We start from the raw sequence: 24,104 nt of genomic DNA, 5'->3' as shown, positions 1-24,104 counted from the left end.
GAAGGACTATTAGTTTCGTTTTGGCATTTTGCGTCGGACGGATAAATGTCGGTTCACTTTTCAAACTGTTGCCATTATATTTGAAGAAATTAAATAATGAAAATCTGCGTAAATGTACGTATATTTCTCACATTGTCATAAAATAACGGTACATAGAGTCATCGAATTTTGAATAACGTAATCCTCCAACGAATATGAGCATGTGGAAGACCAAATTTGAAATTTGAAATTTGTTTTATGATCGATTTCCTATTTTTTAAAACTTTGACGAATTTTTGATTAACAAACTCAAGGATTTCAAAGCGAGCAATGGCAACGTTGTGCAGAAAAAACATTTTTATCTCCAGCGCGTGAGTCTCTGTATCGGAAATTCTAAAGATATGCTCGTTTTAAAACTAATTTGCGATATTGCTGTTGCACTGGATCTTATGGTTTAAGTGCGAGGAACATGATATTTAATAAAGAAAGGTAACACACAAAATGTTAAAAAACGCCCCTTTGGACGTAATTTAAAATCTGAAACATTTCAGTTTTTTTTTTTTTTTTTTTTTTTTTTTTTTTTGTGATAATCTGTGTATGTTTTAACCCGACGGTTGCTTTTAATTTAGTGCAATTGAATGCGATTTGTGTTCGAGACCACCGAATTAATCTATTTAAAAGACTTATAGAGTCATACTTGCGTAACAATTTTACGCTCTTTTGATATTTTTCACTTTTATTTATTCATTTTTAAAATCTCTTTTATTTTTTGTTAGCTAATTATAGAAAACCAAGAGACTTATTGAAAATAAACAGGAGAAGTAGATGATGATTTCTTTTATCACAAGAAAGATTTATCTTGTGATAAAAGCTTCAGTACTACTTAGAACATTCAAACTCTTATTACAGTTTTTACTGTCTTTTAATTAGTAATATTATGAGAATACTGCTAAACAGAAAAGTTTTACGATTATACAATAATTAATGCCTGATCTGCAACTGCGTTTTATCTTATAATTACGATTATTAAATAAGATATTTAATGCCACAAAAATATTCCTCGCTTTAACCAGATAGTCATTGTACGGTGTGCCATAATTAGTTAAATAAACAAATAAGTACTTCAGTATAATACGTATTAATTTATGAAAGTACAATGAGTTAAAAAAATTCAAGTAAACATTATCATTGACTAGCATTATTTTTAATAAGCTTAGAGGAATATGCTTCTCTGATACTAGTCCAAGCTCATTCTATAGTAATAAGCCAAAATGAATGTAAACTTGGAACTTTTTTTACAACTTTATGGATGCCTAAATGAATTATGTTTTGCCTTAGCTTTAACGAGAAATGTATGAACTATAAATGATTACAAACCGTATCCTATTTCTTCATATTTAAAGTTATTTTTTCTTGTTGGTTTCCAATTCTTTCAGACTATTTTCTAAAATTTATTTCAAGCAACTCTCTATATATAATTGTGCTTTTATACTTTTCTTGCAACTTTAAAATTTGCCATCTACAAATTCTTTCCTCTAGTTTATTTATTTACTCCATCTTTCCAACATTTCGCTGATTCACTCTCTGTGCCTGCAGTATAGGATAAACTTTCACTCTCGTAAAGGTAAAATAGGAGAGAAAGGTATTTTATTCGTACATCTACTGTCCGGAGAAGGAGGATTACGGTTGGCTGAATCTCAGTTTTCTGAGCTCGCTTTGCTCAGAAATGGATCCTAATGGAATGCATAAAGTCGTAAACAGAAGACTTGATAGCCCATGATTTACAGCATCGCTTGCCTCTGTTGCTTTACCACTCCTCCGGAAAATCGATTCTTTCGTCTGTTTGGGATAGAAAGAGCATTTTCACCGACCTTTCCGGCGCCTGTCGTTTAATACTTTCGCACTTGCTAGATTGGTAGATGAAAATCTGTGAGATCTCTGCCTTTCTTTCGAATTTTTGTGCACACCTTTATAATTAGAAGGAAATTAAATTTATAATTTAATTCAGACGTTTCTTCTCATATATTCTTAAGCATTTTAAATCAGCATGACCGATAAATCACTGTAATTTTAATAACAATGTGAAGAATTTTAAATAGATTGTAAGGATCTTAAGTTTTACTAACGTTTATTTTATTTTAAATCTTTACTATCACTTCTTATTTTCTACTTCCGGCCAGAATTATAAGCGTGAAGGTTTTTATGCAAAGTTTGTCTGGCGAACGCCAAGTACTTAAGTTGTGGCTTTTTGCCAAGCAAGAGAGAGAGGAAGCAGTGAGGTTCGAAGCAGGCCGCTTACCTTAGAAGTTACGCAGCTGCTGTTTGCCTTCCAGGCCAGAGGTTTTAATCCTCTTGATAAATTAAACGTATTGTAGTGTTCACAGTCTCTGTGCTACATACGCTTCCTGTTATTATAAGGCCAATCTTCCACGTGTATTATTCTAAAGTTAAATTAGAGTTTAGTTTTATTTTTTATATTTTTTTACGTTAGACCCCGAGTGGAGGGTCAGTGTATTCCGAAGTACGGAAGTTATTGTATATAGAGAAAAATAAAGGGTTTTGTATACCCTTCGTCTGTATCCTGTCTACTTACCACAATTAGTGAACATAGCTTTAGTAAGCTCTAAGCTCTCTGTTCCGAGTCAGGTCCTTGTATGTTCCCGAAGAAGGTTAGAAGGAACATTGAACCTGATAGTGGCGCCCAACGAAGAAGAATAACCATGGCCGAGTTTCAAGAAGAACCTGTGCTGCCTGCAGAAACGGCTCAGAATCCAGAAATGCCAGCTGCCGCCCTGGAAGGATTCGGTTACATCGTCCAGACCATGCGCGCTTCGATGAAACCAGAAGCAACGTTTAACGGAAACTCACCGGTAACCAGTTTTTGGAAAAATTGGATGACCACTTCATGCTCTACGCCGTGCACGAGTTTCAAAAATTTACCTTAGCTACCAGCGCTTTGAGGGGCCAAGCGCTTAACTGGTTCAAATGTATCGGCAGAAGTCTCTTGAGTCAAGCAGGAAGTCCCACCTATACTTACGAAAATTTCAAGACTGCCCTACTAAAAGCCTTCCCTGTTGTAAGGGATCGTGCGAAATTAGAAACGGAACTTTTTAGTATATATCAACAAAGAATCGAAAACCTCTCGAGGTTTATTTTAAGAAAAATTCACGTTTTCAAGCTCTTGTATGGAAACCGTCCGGATCCTGAAATAATTCAAGTGATTTTGCCGAGGTTACTGCCCCAAGTGCAAGACTTTATTGAATTAAGAAATCCGACTACACTGGAAAAGTTATTTGAGCTAGCAATCCAGTTTGAAAGTAGAAGAACGGCGAACGTCGAAAGAAGACGCCAATATCAACAGCGAAACCAATTTGGTACGCCAAGACTACAGCAAACTCAAGCACATGGCTACGGAGAAAAAGCGAATCAGTGGGCAAGGAAACCCGAGCATTCAAAAACAGCCGGCGAACGTCGACAGTTCAATAGCAACCCAGGAAAAAAGTCTCAAGGCCAGGGGAAAAAGAAGGAAAGCACGGGAAGGAAAAATAATTTAAACTAAAACGGATTTCTGCGGACGAGAGGGTGCGGAAATCCGAAGGCCACGAAAACCCCTCTTCCTACAAGTTAAATACAGTAATGGTGAAAAATTTGACTCTTCCGAAGATTGAAGTCTTGGTGAATAATATCCCGGCCACCGCACTCCTGGATACCGGCGCGCAGTGTTCCTGTGTGGCAGAAGTCTTTTTTAGAAAGTATTTTCGCAAATACCGCATATATAATGCGGATAATACGACAGTATTAGCGGCGCAAGGAGAACAATGTAAGTGCTTAGGTAAAGTACCTTTGTATATCCGTATCAAGGACGAACAAGTAAAGGTGATGTTTTTTATAGTAAAGAATTTGCAAGCACATTTGATCTTAGGAATAGACTTACTTTCAGACGCACAAGCTATACTGGATTTTAATGAAGCGTCCCTTAAGCTGACAATGAAACCAGTGCGTGTAGAAAAGGTTGAACCGCCAAGGTTAAATCTTGACCACCTGCCTAATGACGAGCAAGATAGAATCCGACAAGTGGTAAGTGAATTTGCTTCGTTATTTAGTGATATTCCAGGATTTACTCAGGTTACTAACCATAGTATTGACACCGGAGATGCATTGCCAGTTCGTCAAAAACCATACCGGTATGATAAGAATAAGGAAAAAATTATAAAATGGCATATTACCGATATGCTACGTAAAAAGATCATAACGCCCATCTCAAGTAGTTATGCTAGCCCGGTGGTTTTATGTAAGAAAAATAATGATTATCCTTTGGAGCATCCAAAAAGGTGGAGATTCGCTATTGATTACCGTAAATTAAATTCCATAACGAAATATCCGGTATATCCGTTGCCGATCATAGAAGAAATTTTAAGGAACATAAAATCAACCAAATTTATGACGACTTTAGACTTAACGACTGGTTATTTTCAAATAGGGGTGAGGCCTGAGGACGTGCCTAAGACTGCTTTTATAACCAAGTCTGGCACTTATGCATTTTTGCGTATGCCGTTTGGCCTTTCAGGGGCCCCAGCAACATTTCAGCGATGCATGGACATTGTGTTAAGACCTGTTCTTGGAAAGTCCACATTTATCTATTCAGACAATATCATTATTACTAGTGATAATCTAGACCAACATGTACAGGATTTAAGACAGGTGTTTTCTTTATTAAATGAGGCCGGTCTAAAAGTTAATGTCGAAAAGTGCACATTTGCAGCCCCTGAATTAAAATATTTAGGTTACAAAATATCTCAAAAAGGGATCGAGACAGATGAATCAAAAATAATCGCTGTACAAAAGTATCCGACTCCAAACACGGCAAAGAAGCTCTCTTCTTTTCTAGGACTTTGTTCATATTATAGGTCCTTTATAAAAGATTTTGCGGCTATCGCTGAGCCATTGTTAAAATTAAAAAGGAAAAAGGCAAGATTCTCGTGGACGGCCGAAGCCAATAGTGCTTTCGAAAAATTAAAACAAGCATTAACGCAAGTCCCTGTGTTAAAATTTCCTGAAAAGGATGAAAATTTAGAAATTTCAGCGGATGCTTCGGATTATGCAGTAGGAGCGGTACTTTCGCAAAATCAGCAGCCCGTGGCATTTTTTAGCCGAACTTTAAATCAAACACAAAGAAACTATTCCGCGACCGAGAGAGAGGCACTTGCAGTTCTGTTAGCAGTGCAAAAGTTCCGAGTCTATTTTGGAAAGGCGCCGATAACAGTATACTCTGATCATGCGGCGGTAACTAGATTGTACTCAGGGAAAATTTATCCCCAAGGTTAATAAGATGGGCACTCAAGCTGCAAGAATATAATCAGTCTCTGTGCTACATACGCTTCCTGTTATTATAAGGCCAATCTTCCACGTGTATTATTCTAGAGTTAAATTAGAGTTTAGTTTTATTTTTATACTTTTACGTTAGACCCCGAGTGGCGGGTCATTGTATTCCGAAGTACGGAAGTTATTGTATATAGAGAAAAATAAAGGGTTTTGTATACCCTTCGTCTGTATCCTGTCTACTTACCACAATTAGTGAACATAGCTTTAGTAAGCTCTCTGTTCCGAGTCAGGTCCTTGTATGTTCCCGAAGAAGGTTAGAAGGAACATTGAACCTGATAAGATTACTTAATAGTTTTATTACAAAATGCTTCATATAGGGTGACTGAACAAAATATGTGTCCCAACATACAAAATGCGAAAAATCTTATCTGCATCGAAATAAGCTGTTTAATTAATTGATTACATCAAGTTACATCAGAGTCATCTGCTCAAACGTGATCTCAAGTTGACAAACTATTGCGTCATTGCGCAACGACAGATTATTAACTTGTTAATACTCAGTTTTCCAAGTTCATCAGTAAACGATCAATTAAATAAAAAAAACAGTCAATGGCCAGAATGGCAAGATAGTCGACATTAATTGCAATACTAAAAGAACTTACAAGAAATAAGTGTGGGTGAAATCTACAAGAAATGATGACAGGTGAATTCTAGCGTCCGTGCTGTACATAAATTTATATATTTAAAAAATTATATTTTGATATAAGTGAAAATTACCAATAGTTAAATGTTATGCATGCTATACCAGAATGACAAATAAAAATGTGTATATAATATTGATGAAGGTGCACATTCTAAATACGCAGTTTGCTTGTTTGTTTGATAGAAATAGTTCAGTATTACGGTAAATAATAGTTGCGAATAGAGTTATAAGTGCAGATTATAAGGGCAAGTAATGAGTTACGAGAAACACTGTGCGGGAAGCAGTGAATAGCAAATGATAAATTTGGAAAATATATGAAAGATAGATGTAAATAGTATTTGTTATATTAAAACAAAGCATAAGATGACTATCCACCTAAAGGGATTCATAGAGGACTTTGTAGAACTAACTATAACTCATATTCAAATTATAAAATGTAAAAAAGCACAAAACCTCTCATGTAGCCAGCTCATTCACCGGATTTGAATCTGAGTCGAATTACCGGTGTTCATAAGTCTGAGCCATTCTGCTATTATTACTAAACTCATATGCGAGATTACAATAAAATCTAAAATAAACAAAAGCAAAAAGTAATGAACAGCAACCTTCGAATAACCGAATAGGTAAAATAACTCAACAGGAATAATAAAACTGCTAAGTAACTTTCTTAAAGCCCTATTCCCCCTTGTTGCATGAATTTGCTCTGGTTTCCCTTAAAAAGTGTCCGTAAAGACATCATACGCTAGGCAACTAGCCCCTTGAGTTCTTTGCAATAACTGACTGAGCAAACAAAAAAGTAAATAGTGAAGAACTGAATGAAAATTAAATAGAAATAAAGTTATTGAAAACAAGAGCACATGCAGGAATGAAAGCAATAATACCTTTCGAAACAACAAATCTCTTTACAAGATTCTTCGACAAGACTTCAAGACAAAACATCTTCTCGAATTCATTCAATTTATCTTTCCGCATTTGGCTTTGGATGTTTCTCTCACAATGCCGCTTAATATTACACTTCCCGACATTGAAAATGCAACACTAAGAAGGAGTGACCCGAAAATATGCAAATTTCAGGTAGACTCACGTCACCGAACAATGCGAATAATGTGAAATGCGCAGCTGTCCAGCGCACGGGTAAGAAGATGTAAGGGAAAGAACCTGCAGGAATATGGAAATCATCGGTAGAAAGTTTGTTCTTGTCTCAAACAATGAGTGTAATAGCAGAGAATGGCAGGCCGTCGTCAACGGAGGCAGTTCCAGAAGACAGACGATTTTACGAGGGGCATGGTGATCGCCCTGAGAAGGGCACGGTGGTCCATACCGTTAATCTCGTCTGACACACACCTGGACGCGTTCACAGTGCACCTGCTGAGGCGGCGATGGATGAACAAGGAAATGTGGTAAGGTCGTGGGTTGCCGGTGCAGCTAGAGTGACGTCAGCACGTGTGGATCGACACATCCGCCCACAAGCCGTGGCGCACCCGCAAGCCACTTCTACCTCCATTCTGTGGAATATTCAAGACACCCCGGATGTTCCCATATCGACCAGAACTATTTTTCCTCAATTGGTGGCTAGTGGCCTGCACTCGTGGCTTCCGTTAGGAAGACTGCCATTGATCCTCATCATAGACGTCAACGTCTGCAGTGGTGCCGGGCTCGAGCAATGTATAAGACGGAATAGTACGGGGTCCTATTCTCTGATGAGTCATGCTCCTGTTTCTCGAATGATAGTCGCTGCGTACGAGTATTGCGTTGATGTGGAGACAGGTCCAATCTCACAACAATTGTGGTTATCCCCACCGTGCGATAACGCGGTATCATGGTTCGGGGCGTAATTGCCTATGATTTCAGGTCACATTTAGTTCGTATTCAGGGCATTATGACGGCTCAGAGATTCGTGGATGATATGCTGCGGCCGGTGACACTCGGCTACTTTCAGGGTGTGCTCAATACCTTTCAAAACCAGGATAACACCCGACCACACACTGCTCACATCGGCCAACGTGCTCTGCAAGGTGTACAGATTCTTCCCTAGCCATCTTCTCTCCTAATCTCTCATTAATCGAACATATTTGGGATGTGATAGGACGCCATTTGCATATCCTGCCATTGCCATGTACAGAAGGCAAACTGTGGCAAATAATTGACAGGGAATGAAGAGCCATTTCTCAGAACCTATCCGTAGTCTCATAGACTCTGTACATATCATTCGTGTACCGCCGTCCAAGGTGGTCCTACAACTTACTGAGCAGACGCTGCTTTCGCTCTGTATTACGCATATAAGTTCGTAATAAAGGTCACTTACTGTTCGTTACTGTCTCCCTCTGTTTGCTGAGTTCTATCACTTTCTGGCCACTCCTTCTTGGTGTAGTGTTTTCAGTGTCGGGTAGTGTACATTCTTTTAACACGGATACCGAATCGAAGCATAAAAGATAAATAATTCAATTTCCCATGTTCCTTTAATTTCTTTACAGTCTTCTAATTTTCCATTTTTTCGAACTTTTTCTTTGTTTTGAGAACATTTTTACAATTGTAAAACAACATGCAGCAGTTGAAATCACAAGGGTAAATCAGTAAATGGTAAATTTACCAAGTTTTAGCAGCTTCGGCATGTAAACGTTTTCAATTGTGATGAAATTGGCATATTTTACCGAATTTTTCCTATAGAAAAATTAATTTCAAAATTTAAATGTGTTGTAGTAGCAAAAAACCCACAAAGGAAGACTCTACTGCTTCTGCGCTGTAATGCTGATGGAATTGAGAAATCTTTCATCTCTGTTTTTTGTAAATCCTTGAAGCCATGCTATTTCAGAAACTGGAGAAACTGCTATCCTCCTGTTCACACGGATGACATCTAGTGTTTTTTCAAAACTTCTTGAATGATTTTGATAAAATGATGGAGGAAAGGAGTATGATATTCAAATTTTTAAATGGAGCGCTATCCGGAACATTTACCTGATCTTCCACTACTCAAAATACACATGTCGTTTTTTTTTCCCTTGCAAATAGTAGTAGCTGACTTCTGTGACTATAACTTTGGATCATAAGATGAATAAAAGCAATACATATCCTTACTTCAGGTTTTGAGATAATACGACAGCTCAAACGTTCTCTACTTGTGGCAAGAAAGTGAGTTCTTTCGTTCAAATGGTTGAAAGTCATTTATCGAAAAGATAGTGAAACCCATATAGAATGTTGAAGAAGAATGTCCTTGGAAGAAGGCCATATGGTATAGAGTTAATTAATTATTGTTCAACCACTTTTAAGACTTTTTATCGATGTTGATAAAAACCTATTAACAACTTATTTTTAAAACATTGATGTTGTATGTGACAAGATCGAGACTTAAGAAAAAAGCGATAAGGATAATGATAATGACATTGCTAGTAAACCTCCTACATTTTCCCAAATGTAACAGAAGCTTTCGAAATACTGACGTGCTGACGTAACACAACGTGCAGTAACATATTTTGAAGAACCAGAAAGTCGTTATTTTGCACACGTCCTAAACAAAAGCAAATTAATCCTGAAAACCTTTTCAGAAGATTATAATTGTCATCTTGTAATAAAGTAATTATATTTAATTAACGTCATTTTTTAATTCATGTCTAGATTTTTGTATAATATATACTTTTCTATAATACGCCTTAATAATACTTCAATGACTTAATAATATTTTGTATTGTATGCCTCAAAAGTACTTATTAGTAATATATTTTAATAATATTTTTTGTGTAATACGACTTATTCAAAATATAATACAATACTTAAAAAAGTTGTGATTAAACCTAATTCTTACTGTAGATGTGGACCTAATACTCACGGAATCGTAAGGGCTTTTCATTTAAATGCTTTTTTCCCATTCAAAATCAGAAAAGTGAGACACTACTGCTGCAATACATTTCCTATGCGCGTATTTCCAATTAGAACAATATATATTCTAGATCTATTCTTCTATTAAAAAGTCTCTTAATTATATTTTTATTGCTATTAAAGAGAAAAGCCCACTAAAAAAATAAATAAGCGAAAAACATAAATAAATAAATGGATGAAAACTTTTTATGGTCCTTGTAGAATAAATACTCCAATTAGTAAAACATTTATTGTACTTCAATCAGTTTAAAATAAAATCATCCAATTTTTTTTTGCTCAAAATCTTCAAAGATAAGACCAATAAAGATTTAATGTGAAATAATAAGCAATAATCATTTAACGAGGAATTCCGTTTCAGCAGAGACTTAAGTATAAATCAGCAAAACGAGTAATATTTCTTTAATAGCTGCTTCACAAATTTTCCACGAAAATCTTGGGTTTAAGGCAGTAATGAGCATGAAAAATGGCTTATCTCAGTAAATTTATCCTGGAATATCTCAGCTAATTTTGCACACAAATGTAAGATTTCTTTTAACTGTGGAAAGCATTATAATATATTACTTGATGAAATTTTCACTCTAAATTGCACGTATAAAAAATAGATTTTTTGTCTTATTTTTGTTTTAATTTACAGAACTCACTTAACCATAGCGTTGAGACTGTTTTGATAAAGTCCTTTGACTTATTTAAGGAAACTTTTTTATTGGAAATACATGTCTAGATTCAGTATTTATAAACAAATACTCTTATCTACTTTTTTCGAATATCCTGTGTATAATAACAAAAGCAGTATGTTGTTAAAGCGTCTTTAGCGAACACCCCAAGTTCAAAATGCACTCTTCGCTGATGGACAGATCGTGAACCCCGTATCAGAATAAATACTGCTCACTTGCGGTCCAGTGGTAAATTACCAAGCGGGGAGGAAACGGGGATCCTAGATGAAGGAGAAATTTTATCTTCTGGATTTGTACGGACCGATCACACATGTAACTTCTCTGCCTTCTGTTTCATAAAGAAAAATATACAAAAAGTGGAATTCTTTGAATGATGAAATTTTATACTATGAAAACGGATCGTTGAAAGATAAACTATAAGTCAAATACATCTTTTTTCAAAGGCATAGGAGTAGAAAGATACATGTTTGCAACATCAATGAATTTGCATTGTAAATACTTAGTTTTGTATTTCAAATGCTATGTTATAAGAATACGAATGATCTGAATATCTGATAAATACTCATAACTAAAATTGTGTCAACTTTTTCACGTCTAAGAACCATTTTTTAAATTAAAAATACATCACGGGACGCTGCTTTATGATTCATTTTCTAACACCATATAAACATTTAATTTAAAACGAACTAGATAGCAAAAACTTCTTAAGGATGAAAGTTAACAATATTGAAAAATACATATTTATGCAATTTTAGGTTATAAACGTACTATTTGCATATATATATATCCAAATGTATATACAACGTGAGTGGTTTTTCCAAACAACCGTCTTATTACAGTACAGGCAAAAAATCCTATTGTTTTAGGAAAGTATATAAATAAATAATAAATAAATTGGCAATTTAATAAATAAATAATAATAAATTTGGCATGCTGTGGAGAATTTAAAATATAAGAACAAACAAAAGGCTGCTACAGCGCTGCATTTTATCAAAAATATGTTCATCGGAAACTAGTTTTGAGCAGAAAGAAATCAATGAAAGCAATGATCGTTTAAACGTACCGCTGGAAGAACCATGACCATGAAACCATAAAGTATACTAAGAGTCTTGAACGAATAGTTAAAAGCATTAAATCAAACGCTGTGCAAATTATCATTTTTCCCCTAAAAAGTGAGGATTTGCGAAATTAACTTTGAAGGGAGTGGTATTGATGATGATAAAATAAAACTGATATTAATTTCTTAAGGGACTTTTAATGATGCAACTGAAACTGAATAAATTCAGAACAGATGATAAAAATTTATGAAGGGAAGAATCAAATTAGAAGATGCGATATTCATAAAGGAAAATAAATATGAAGAATATGATGTCGAAAAATTTTTAAAGATAGAAATTGGTTAAGTAATTTAAAAATTAACGACGGTATAATAGTAAATATTTAAAAATTTATTTTTACGTCATGACGAATTTCAAGGACTCGTTGGAGCCAAAAAGCAACAAACTCATCTCGTAGGAATAAAAAAGTACGACAGATTAATGCTTGTAAATGCCACACACCATCTTCCATGACGTTTTTGTTCAAAATCATGTATGCATAATTGTCTGAATGGTAACAGATATTTGTAAGTACACTTCGGCAAAGAAATGACCGCTGAAAATGTAGAGTAGCGCATTAAGGTCAAACATTAATTTTAAATGAAGAACTGAGATTGGGACTAGTTTTTAAAGAGCTTGATAGCCTCTATCACAATGTGCTACTTGTGACAGATTTCATGACACACACACACATACACACATAAACAAAAAAAAATTCAGTTAGATCATCTTTCTTATTCATCCAAGTTAATTTCCCTACGATTTCGTCCCACCTGTGGCTGAATGGTTATGACAGCTAAATACTGGGAGCTCGATTATGTGTTTGGTTAATCTACGATTTGTGCCCCTCAGCATCGAAGAGGTAAAATCGCGGGCACCGGCAGTTCGATCCGCGATGAAATCAAGACGAACGGGCTAGCTGTATAATTGTTTTCATGTTTCTCTCCGTACGTAACGTGGATACGATGTAACGTGGATCTCTCAAAACGTCCTCTGCGAAGGCATGCTTATCTCACAGCTCTAATGTTGCTTTTCTTTAATCAATTAATTTAGCTTTTCCTCTAGTTTCCGGCTATTTCTAAAAGTTACTCTGAAGGTTCGAAAATGTTCTAATCTAATTAGTACACAGTATAAAGAAAGATAAAATTTCCATCATTTTAGAGAAAATGAATTTTAGGTTTGTTTTTAGAAAGTGGAAGGCCGATTAAATGCATTAGTAACGCTTTGAAGATGGCAGTATTCATTAGCACGCAGTTCCATACGCATATATTTTAAAAGTGCATTACGGAAATTGAATTGCCTCACCCGATTGCAGTAAAATGAGGCAAAACATATGTTTCAAATCAAAATGTTTTTTATAATTTATGCAACATTTGGCCTCATCTGCCTTTCTACACTTTAAGGCAGAATAAAAAAAATTAAATAAGATATTTTTTACTGATTTGGGAATCATTTATTTTATCCATTCATATTTAATATTCACTCATATTTAGTTAAGTACACATAATTAATGTTATGTTACTTGCGTTATTTCATTCTAATTTAAATAACTGTTAGTTCAAATAATTAAAATCTACTTACATATAAAAGACAAATTCGTTTCCAAACATCTTATTCTCCTTTAACAAGCAAAGAATATTTTACGCTCAGTTTGAATATTTCTAACGAGAAGAGAAAACGCTTTACATATATTGTGGGAACTTTAAGATTGCTTCACGAATAACCATCTGCGTAAGAAAACGTTTGCTGAACAAGAGGGAGAATTTTTTACCCTTTTGAAAACAGATCGTCAATCAACACATTGTGAAACAAGTGTTAGGCGCTTAATTGGAATATAGAAAGTTTTGCCAAGTGCGACAATAATTGAAGGGAAGAACAAACAATTGTAATTATGTATCACATCCTGTTATGAAAGAGATGTTTATTTCAAAGTTAACACATCTTATTAAGAAAGAGATATTTATTCCAAATTTAACACATCTGATTATGAAAGAGATGTTTATTTCAAATTTAGGTAGCTTAAAACATTAAAAAGTTATCTACAGAGTTAAAAGTTTTGGGCACCTAATAAATTGGGGTATATATACAGATAAAATTCAGTGTCATTCTGTTTCCATGACAATCTGTTTATCTGTCAACCAGACTGATTCTCCGAGCTGTTAGTGCGTATTTAATTCCTTGGCAATCTTATAATTACTAAAACAAATTTTTTCTTCTTGGAGATGTTTGTCGTTTTCCTAATGATGAAGAAATCTACACGGCTTTGTCATTCTATGATCATAGTGAATCATGAGAAAAGTCCCGTTTCACCGAAAATTTTAATGCAAGCTTGTCCCGCATTCATAATCAAATCATTCATATTGTGTCATGGAACCGCAGTCTTATTACATATATATTATACGTTTTACTTTTAAAAGCAAAATTAATAAACAACAGAAGCTTTTAAAATTGAAATCTTTCCTGGAATTAACTTCAGTACAATTTATAATTTTCTATGATTTCCAAGGGCTTTTTAACTATAAACTCTTCTTGAAAGGTTCCCTGAATTCATGAACACGGAAATATATTAAAATTTCATTTCTCAAACTACTTGTGACCTTTTTCAGCATATTTAAATACAAACCTACGTTTAGCGTTAATATTATATGGTACAATTAACATATTAATCGTTTCCTAAAGCTGCAGTTTATGTTTCTAAGTTTTTCTGCAGTTCTTCTATATCACCACATTCATATATTCCAGATGCTCTTCAGACATGTGCAGTCATCAGATTTAAATTGAATTTCTTGCATTTACATTTCAGGTTTTATAATTGAAATTCAAGTTGCTTTGGCTGCTGTGATTGGCATTCGATTCTTCTTCCGTCTTCAGAATTCCGCTCTAGCAGAAACTACAGCTGTGTTTGCAAAACATATAAAAATTTCGTAAAACGTACAATAAAGATTTTTGAAGGTCACCCATAAACTACTAATCATTCAATAATCCTAATGCAAAATCTGTAGAGAACTTTAATTTCATGTATCAGGTTTTAGCATTCTTAAATGTGCACGCAGAATAATTTTCAGCAGCGTTTAATATTCTAGTTCTGCTAAGAAAACGTTTATAAATATTGTATATATATCCAATTTCTCAAAATGGCTTTCAGCGCGCCGCATATTTAGAGTGCCCTGTGCCGCATGAACACTATAGGTTTATAAACATCCATGCCTTCTCCGGAATTCGAACTCAAAAATAAGTTCATGACTTTAGGCAAACTTTTGCGTTTTGCAGCCATAGCTGTTATATCTCGCTCTGTTATACCTCGCTGGTACTTTAAGCTTCGCTAGCAGTATCTAAACTAGCATGTGTTATTTTGTATTTAATATTTTAAATTCGACTGAGAAACCTTTCTTAAGTTTCCCGCAAGAAGCGGCTTTTAAGTTCTATTATTGCCCAGCTTGTATAACCGTGTCAATAAACAAGTTTATTTCAAACTTTCATTTTATTTATACCTTGAAGGTACGATGACATAATAAGTCGTTTTTCTCTCTTTAGGAATTGGAAGCTAAAGTAGTATACAGCCATACTGTTGAAATTTTATTACTGTCAGCCAGTCCAAAGATTTTCGATGGGCCATGTTTAAGCTTCCTGTAGAATAAAAGGTGTTTTCTATTCTTTTTCTTTCATATCAACCAACTTTTCGAGAACTTTGCACAGGCACCTGAGTAGGAGCGACTGTGCAATAACTGGCGAAGTTTTTAGGGCCTTTACCTTGTTTTAATATAGGGATGCCGAAGTTTCTTCTCCAGGTTGTTGAGAAAATATGCTCTTTCTTCACTCTGTTATAAAAGACGAGAAGAATCCCCAAGGATTTAAATGGGCAAATGCTTAATCATCAGACAGTAAATGTCATTAGGACCCGGACTGGTCTTACGAGTCTGGGACAGATCGCTTTTTAACACAAGTATGGGTGAAGTCCACACTATAATTTTCGTGAAATGGAAGACTACTGAGAGACTACTGAGCTATTTTGAACTTTAAGTTTGTAATTTTACAAGAAATGAATGTTATGGAGTAACTTCTGGTGCTGAACACAGCAGCAAAAGCCTCTCCAATGCTGTTGGAAATTTCTCTTTCGTTGCTAATTAGTCTACCGTCGTTTTCTAGGACAGAAAATGGGTAGTCGTTTTCTAAGACAGAAAATGGGTAGTCATTTTCTCCCACCCTTGGAACAGCTGAAATCACACAGAAGTTCCAGCGACACTGAAAATTCAAGTCCTGGAAAGGAAAAGAAGGGTTACTGTAAAAGATGGAATAGAAAAGGAAAAACCAAGGTTCGACGCATCAGCAGAAAGCGAGCTGAAGGGAAAAAGAGGCCAGAATTAAGAACAAAGCTTGGAGCTTGGTATACCTTCCCATCTATGAAAATTATTCTTTTCCAGTTAATGATCCCCACCTTAATCCTTGTTTACTGTTAATATTTTTAACTGGCTACATGGATACTTTTGTAAATTTTTCCAACTGTAGCCGATTTGGTTAGAGAAGCTTTCGCAAAGACATTATTTTCTTTTCAGCAACATAGCTTGTCTTATAAAAATGATCATTTAATTCTTGGATTCCTTTTCGGTAATGTTTCTTTTCGGTTTGCTGTATTCCACCCTTGTTTTTCAATCAACTTATATTTGTGCCTGGATGAAAACAAAATGCTTCGGAGGATATTATTTCTAATTATGGCACCCCAATGCAAAAGATTTAGTTTTTTTCCCACTCAAACAAGTTAACAATTGTCTAATATTATTGAAAAAAAATTAAACAGAAACGTGTATGGACACTATTACCGCATTTCTTCAATTCTTAGCTATAAGTATTCTTTATGTCTTCAATTCTAGGAGGTTAGTATCTGTGAGACGTAAATTTCCTTTAATTTAAACATTACCAATAGGAAAAAGATTTTTATTCTAATAATATAAAATGAATGAAATAAAAAGTTAAATTATATCTAGCAAAGTTTTCTTGTAATCATCTACAGTTAATTAACAGCAACAGTATATCTGTCTAAATCGTAATTCAGAATAATTAATAATTCGGAAAAACTTCTCGTTCTATTACATCATAGTTTCAACAAGCTGTTTTGGCGAGAGAGTCCCATTCGGTTCGAATAATCAAAGTCATATGTTTCATAAACACAAGATAATTAAGGATCACAGATAACGCTAATTTTTACTAATGCTTCAAGTTCCTTTTTAATGCAGTCCTCGAACCGCTACAAGTCGAGATGACACTCCAGCCTGTTTTCCGTCAAAAGAAAATTAATTTAAGGAAAGTGCTGCAACGATAATCCATTATTTATCTGACGCGGTAACGCAAGCACTCCTTCTATCATCCACTTAATGAGGAAAAGACGCATTTTATGACAGAACAAGCCCAAATTTCCTTCGCTGTATCCTTCTCTCCAGTTAGGTTATGCACTGCTCTTACCAAATCCCAATACACTAAAGGAACTTTCTGTTCCTACACGTGCATTTTTAATGACATCCACTGAGCCAACTTTGAAATGCACATCCAGTAGAACTCTGTAGTATTTCGTAATGGAGACAACGTAACTAAATCAATTAATTATTAACATTACACCCATATCATTTCATAATTCAGAACTAGTATGAAAAACAAAATCTAATAACATTGATTACACAGATGGCACCTTGTATTTTAATTGACCTTTCCATAAATTAAATTTATAACTGAAGGTACACAGAAACAAAACCTTTAAAAACGACCAAAGTAAATAGCTCGATGTAATCCAAACGACTTTGACCCAAATCTTTTCATCAGGTAGCACAGCATTTCCATAAATATTCCGGAGCGTAAATCGGAATATTCTGCAGTACATTTTAAAATGCATAAGAGTAATTTGTTTTAAAAAATTAGCATAAATATGTTTTCTAATAATGAAACAAATGTTGAATGAACTGTACTATTAGTTTAATACATCGCATACTATATACCTGTAAATGATGCTCTGATTTCATGAAAGGGTTTGTGCTTTCTTATATGAATGACAAATAACAGCTTCGATGTGAGTAGTTTCAAGTACAAATTTCTATGAAAGTTTATAGCTAATATTCCTAGTTTTGGATTAATTGCAAAAACTGCAACACTATAGTACAAAAGCAAAAAGATGGAGGACGAGTCCATACTGAAAGCACATTGACACGTTATATGGTAATTAATAAAAATATTCGTTTTTAAACCATTCTGTTAAATACTTATTGTATACAGATTACATTTTTCTCTTTACTGTTGTTTATGAAATGTATAAAATAGCTTCCATGAGCAAGGCATTCCATAACTGTCTATTTAAATATTTAAAGAAAGTAATGCTTTCATGTATGAGCTCCACCAGCGCCTGGCCAAGGTCCGTAGAGGAACAGGTTAGTTCACTCGGGTAAACAAATGAAAAGCCAGTTAGTTACTCGTTCGGCTGTGAAGTCACTCAAGTTCGCTGTAGCTGCTCATAACAGTCCTTTTGAGATATCTTCTATTTTTCATTAAGAAAAAAAATTCTAATATTTCGAATCGAAACATATCTACCTCAAGTATTGTTTACTATATGGACTAAACCTTAAGTAAGAAAATTTTTTCCCGCTGATTTATTGTATCACTAGAAACCTTCCAAACTTCGTTATAGAATATGCTTTTAAGATTCAGCTGTTTCTAAAGTAACTCATTTTAGCATGATCAGACTTATTACCCACATTTTACGGAAATTGGAAAATAGTAGTGTGGTAATATAACAATGTTGAAATAGAAGATATTCAAAGTAAGGCCATGTATTCTGTACCTAACTCTCTGTCCTATATTTAAAGCTGTACCAAATTGTCCCTAATGTTTGGAATCTAATTTGGTTCAGATTTAAATTTATTTATTCAGGACAGCTGAATGCTGGGTGCTTAATCTAAGTTCAGTCTCAAGCGAAAGGACTGCCTGCATGTTTGTTTTTCACCATGTGCGTTCTGAATACGAGCTACTTTTACCTTAGAAAATCCTCCACAAAGCCATCTCTTCCTTTGGGCAGATAACCCTTGTCTGCCTTGCCGCACTCAGATAATGAATCCCTCATGTATGATTTTCAAAGAGAAACCGTCTTGCATTTACTAAAATTGAACTTTATCCTTAAGAAAGACATTCCTGACACAAATGTAAAATTAAAACATAGGAAATGTTAAATTGTATTAGTTTGTTTTTTACCTAGTTTCACACAGAAATTGGAACACAGAAACGCAGTAATTTTCTTACGTTTATGAAAATACCACACATACCACAAACGAGTTCCCTTTAGTACACAACACATAAAAGTACTCAGAAAGATTTTTAACCATTTTTTTTCATTTATTACAGAGTTTTGTGAAAACCATTTGGGCATGAAAAATACATTCGAAGAAAATAAGAAACGAAAATATATTGTAGAATATCTTTATGCAATTCTAATTTGCTAACAAACTTAGAATTGGAGAAAAGGTGCTTCTCAAACATTTTCTTTCAGCTACTAATATTCAAAATATTTGATCAAAGAAAATGTCTGAGATGCACCAAATTATTCATTAAAAATGTTTGAGCTCAAAGAAGATCGCTAATGAAAATGCGGCTTTCGGGGGAAAAGCGGAATTAATGACAAAGAAAAATATTTCAGGATTTTTTAGGGTCAGATGCTTTTTTTCAATTCTCGGAGGAGATATTTAATAACCAATTTTCATGGGTAAGTGTTTATAGAACTCTTTTGATTTAGCTTTAAAATGTTAAGCTGTAAACGATTTTTATATAAATTTCAATAATAATATAAAGAAAAATTATGTCACCTAAATTTCTCAGATTTCTCAAACGAATATTTTATACAGTTACCTTAGATATGTTTATAAAATATGCGAATTTAAAATTTGCCCAATATATAGAAATTATATGTTGAGAAATTTAAAATAATATTAATATTTCATTCCACTGCTATGCTTCTTTAATCCCATTATTGAGAAGTTACGTTCACCAATTTATAAAATGTAAATAAAATGATGATACTGGATAGTCTCCGTTAACTATTAGATGAACAATAAACAAAATTTCAACATTTTTCTAGTGCTAAAATAAAGCAAAAACAATCATTATACTGGCACACATTATAAATGAAACTCTGTTGATTTCAAGGGCAAACTGACTAAAAAAACTTGCTCAGTTATTTCTAATTTTTTCTAATTAATATTCCTTTACATTAAAATTCACAAACTATTACAACCAAAGTAGATTTGTTTCTTTTTATTTTCTGAATAAGAATTCTTCTCTTTTCAATAGTCGTAACCCTTTGGATAATTAATATAATCTTCAAGATATAAATACAAAGGTCTTTAAATCATATGAAAGGCTAAAAGCATGCTAACATTTACATCAAATGAAATGTAGCGTAGCGATTAAAAATCTGCAAATCTAGTAGTATAATAAAAATCCTTTTGCTTTGCATTGACTCAAACTAACTACTCGTCTCTTTACTTAATCTCACACAGAAGTTTACTGAGTTAGTATCTACAGATACTAATGTAATAAATGCAAGTACCTAAAAGTTAGATATCCAGGTAATTTACTACACAGTCACCTATGAAGTGGAACTAAATCTATAAAGGCTATGTTTTTATCATATACAAATTTGGGGAAGAATTCCCAGACGAAAGCAACTAGCATTCAATCGCACATTGTTGAAATTAATTATTAATCGCGCATTAATCTAGTTTGCATAATTTAATGAATTAGTCTCTAAACAATGTAACAATTACAGAGAAATATTTCACATTTTACAGGCGATAGGCAGTAACTAAATCTTAATAAAATCGTGCATAAATCGGTTGTTACAGAAAAAGACAATTTTACCACTGCACATGCTTTTGTACCTCCAAGATGAACATTACATTTCGCATTAAAACAGATAATGTAATAAAAAATTGTTAATCAATAGCAATCTGCATTGCAAACTGCAGTAAGCATTGCTATAGATCCACTGTTTAACACCACAAATGCAAGGACACTATTTAATTTATTTACTTTAGATAACTTGAGAGAGATTAATAAACTTTTTAAGCAGGTATGGTGTCAGATATTATACGCAACTGAGGATTTATTCAGCTTTTATGTTCATTTAATTCATTATTTATCGACACGAATTTTAATTTTACTGTGAAACATGTCACTTTATAAAACAGCAATATGGCATATATCAGAGGTGGCAATAGCGCGGTTCTAGTAGGCGAGTGGTGCGACTGTTGTGAAAATAAAATATATGCATAGTAAACTTATCAGGATCAATGTTCCTTCTAACCTTCTTCGGGAACATGCAAGGACCTGACTCGGAACAGAGAGCTTACTAAAGCTATGTTCAAAACTGTGGGAAGCAAACAGGATACACAAGAAGGGTATACAAAACCCTTTATTTTTCTCTATTTACAATGACTTCCGTACTTCGGAATACACCGACCCGCTACTTGGGGTCAAAACGTAAAAGTATAAAAATAAAACTAAACTCTAATTTAACTTTAGAATAATAAACGTGGAAGATTGGCCTTATATTAACAGGAAGCGTATGTAGTACAGAGAACTGTGAACACTACAATACGTTTAAATTTATCAAGAGGATTAAAACCTCTGGCCTGGAAGGCAACAAGCAACTGCGTAACTTCTAAGGTAAGCGGCCTGCTTCGACTCACTGCTTCCTCTCTCTCGCTTGGCAAAAAGCCACAACTTAAATACTTGGCGTTCGCCAGACAAACTTTGCATAAAAATCTTAACGCTTATAATTCTGGCCGGAAGTAGAAAATAAGAAGTGATAGTAAAGATTTAAAATAAAATAAACGTTAGTAAAACTTAAGATCCTTACAAACTAAACCCACTTAATGTCCAAAACAAAGTAATCCATTCATTTCATTTCATAAAAAATGTATTAGTAAACTTAAACCAGTCAATGTCCAAACAATTTTATTTCTTATTAGATTGAAAAACATTGATTGGAAAAAAGACTGCTGATTCTATCAAACAATGTTTTGGAATGGCCTGTAAGCAGAAAAGAAAACGGATGTAATGCACCAGAAGCATTTAATTTCATACAGAATTTGATACAAGTTAAAAATAATTTAGAAGCTGATTCGACGTTAAGATTGATAAAAAATTTATGGCAATTGGAAGTTTTAAAATTTCTAACTAATCTGATCACAGTCAGAGCGACGATATTACTTGCAGAAAATTTCGAGAATCCGTTAAATTTTAGGGCAACAGATATATGGCTCGCCTGCAGGGAAATTACTCGATAATTTTGACGTAGCAGAAAAGTGTTTTGAATTTCTGTGGCGCAGATTCAGGAAGAGTCTCTCAAGTTTCATGAGTATTATAAAGCTGTGATCGATCAACATTTTTAAGAATTTATCGCGGAAAAATCGAAGTATTTAAAAACTGAAAAAGAGTACATTTTATTGCATCAAGCTGTGATTAGTAATATCATCACATGTTGAAAACAAACTGTCATTGAATGCTTGTTTAGACTCAGACGTTTCTTTTCCTATGAAGCGTCATTCACAACTTTTAAAACGATGCAAAATGCACTTGGGACTTTTGAAAAATCTAGTTGTGCCTCTCGAATTTTCATAAATTTCAACACGTCGCTCTTACTGGCAAGAAGTCGACCACCCCTGCTACATATCCTTGCCTATCAAAACGTTTATTTCATATAAAAAAAAGAAAGAAAAGAATAAGAAAAAACAAAAGGAAAATCTGGAAAGTGTCAGATTTTAACGATCGCCCAAAAAAGTTTCTTAAAGTTTTTTTGCACTTTCGCTGAGCTCGCAGTCTATCAGTCTGTTGTTGACCTCGCCCATTTCTTTTTGTCCTTTTAGCTTTATTATGAAGCATCATTTTCTTCACATTTGTAATACACAATTAAAAGCAAAATTATTAAACCATTAAAAGTGGCATGTGCTTAGAATTCCCGATGCATTGTGTTAAATGTTGGCATACATTTTTGTATATTTTTTCAGACGTATTCATCATATCAATGTTCAGTTTTCTAAGTAAAGTGGCTTTCAAAACATTTTGTCCTTTCATTATTAACGTTTTGTATGTTAAATTTATTAATTAAATATCCTGGTCTTCGAACTTACTTATTAAGTATAAGATCAACAGCAAAATCACTAAATATTGAGAAACAGCATATTTTTAGAATTTTCGATATACAGTCTCGCAAGAAGAAAAGAAAAAAAAGAAAAAAAATCTGAAAGCGTTCAGATTTTAAGGTCCTCCAAATAAAGCTCGTTTGATAATGTCTATTGATAGACCGTATTAAACATTAAATAAGTTTAATTTGGTTCATCACTAGAGATTATCCAACGACATGGTCTAGATGGAACAGCGAAACATTTTATATGATACTAGATGAATAGCACTTAGACAAACATAGGAACATTATACATCTTCCGTTCATGTGTAGAGTGAGAAAATATGTGACAGTCTAGAAATATATTTCTAAAGTCTATAAAAATATTTAATGCTTTTAAGTAGACATATCATGAATTAAATGCATTTTATTCAAATCAATCAAATTAAATTGTTGAGTGATAATAACAATAATATTCTTAAAAGTAGTATCGATTGCTTTCAAATAGTTTTGCTTGTTAATCAATCTCAGGAGGATTAAATTTGAAAGATCTGATATATTAATATTTGATTCTGGCAAAAGATTCTAATGAAAACTGAAACAATGCATTTACAGTCGAAATTCTAGAACCATGTTTGGAGACCAACAAACCTTTTGGGCTAAAATTTCATCCTGTTAAAGAATCGCCACATTTAGCGCAAAAGAGACCAATTTAAAGATAAGCTAGCATTTGTTTAGAAAAGTGTTCCGTTAAAGACACTTTGAAGCACACATATCGTGTCCTTTTTGTAATTAAAATGCTCAATTAATAAATTGTAGTATCAGCAGAAAGAACTGTTTTATAAAAGGAAACCGAACAATAAATTTTGAACGAATTTCTCATTTTCTTAGCAGAGTTTTCAGCTTTAATTTTCAATAAACAAGAAAACGTTAATTTAATTTCCATATCAGTATGAATTTTCTTTTTCTCTTTAGCTAAAAATGCTTTTGGAAATGGAATTTGCATTTCTTTTCCTTTAAAGTAATCATTTCTTAAACTCAAAATTACCTGTGAATTTACACCTAGTAGAAAAATATATCAACTCTAAAGTAGAAATATTTTTTTAAGTTTTCCCAATACTTTCTTACAAACCTTATTTAACACACAGCGTATAGCCTATAAAAAAGTTGAAAACTACACATTTTTTACTACCACTGTTCTGTATTTTTATGCAAACAATCGACGATTTCTTAGAGATCATCTTTCAACATGAGAGAAATAATAAAATTTTTTAACGTCTTTTCTACAGATCGCGAGATTT

The 24,104-nt window shown here is 33.7% G+C and overlaps 1 protein-coding gene across 2 annotated transcripts in view; it reads right to left on the bottom strand.

Moving 5' to 3' along the window:
- The window catches only part of LOC118187527 (transmembrane protein 114), a 174,190-nt gene that overhangs the window by 121,634 nt on the left and 28,452 nt on the right, over nt 1–24,104 (bottom strand). The window contains exon 1 of one of the 2 annotated variants that reach the window (XM_085818881.1): nt 13,230–13,373. The exons of the other annotated variant lie outside the window; for it this stretch is intronic. The gene's annotated coding sequence lies outside the window, so the exon portion shown is untranslated. Of the gene's footprint in view, nt 1–13,229; nt 13,374–24,104 lie in introns of those variants that run through there. 2 annotated transcript variants of the gene reach the window in all.

Source organism: Stegodyphus dumicola, chromosome 6, assembly GCF_044657685.1.
Source record: "Stegodyphus dumicola isolate Sdum_Otavi_A_Nest chromosome 6, ASM4465768v1".
In the NCBI taxonomy this organism is placed as follows: Eukaryota; Metazoa; Arthropoda; class Arachnida; order Araneae; family Eresidae; genus Stegodyphus; species Stegodyphus dumicola.
This window is presented reverse-complemented; position numbering and strand designations above follow the sequence as displayed.